Genomic DNA, 239 nt, shown 5'->3' with positions numbered 1-239 from the left:
AATTGACCAATCACAGTCGATTATTCTTCTCACATTCGACTGTGATTGGTCAATTTCTTACTCTTACTTCTTACTTCGTGTATTGTAGACGACGCCTTATATCTAATTGGTGTATATTTTTAGATCTCCATTGAATGCACCCACAATGGTTAAAATTTTCACTTTCCATCCTAGGAATAAAGTTTCACGATTGGGTGCCTTCAGTGCTACAGCCGCTTAGTGAGCTCTTAAGGCCCGTC

This window comes from Trachymyrmex cornetzi, unplaced genomic scaffold, assembly GCF_001594075.2.
Source record: "Trachymyrmex cornetzi isolate Tcor2-1 unplaced genomic scaffold, Tcor1.1 scaffold138, whole genome shotgun sequence".
Taxonomy (NCBI): domain Eukaryota; kingdom Metazoa; phylum Arthropoda; class Insecta; order Hymenoptera; family Formicidae; genus Trachymyrmex; species Trachymyrmex cornetzi.
Note: the sequence above shows the minus strand (reverse complement) of the source record.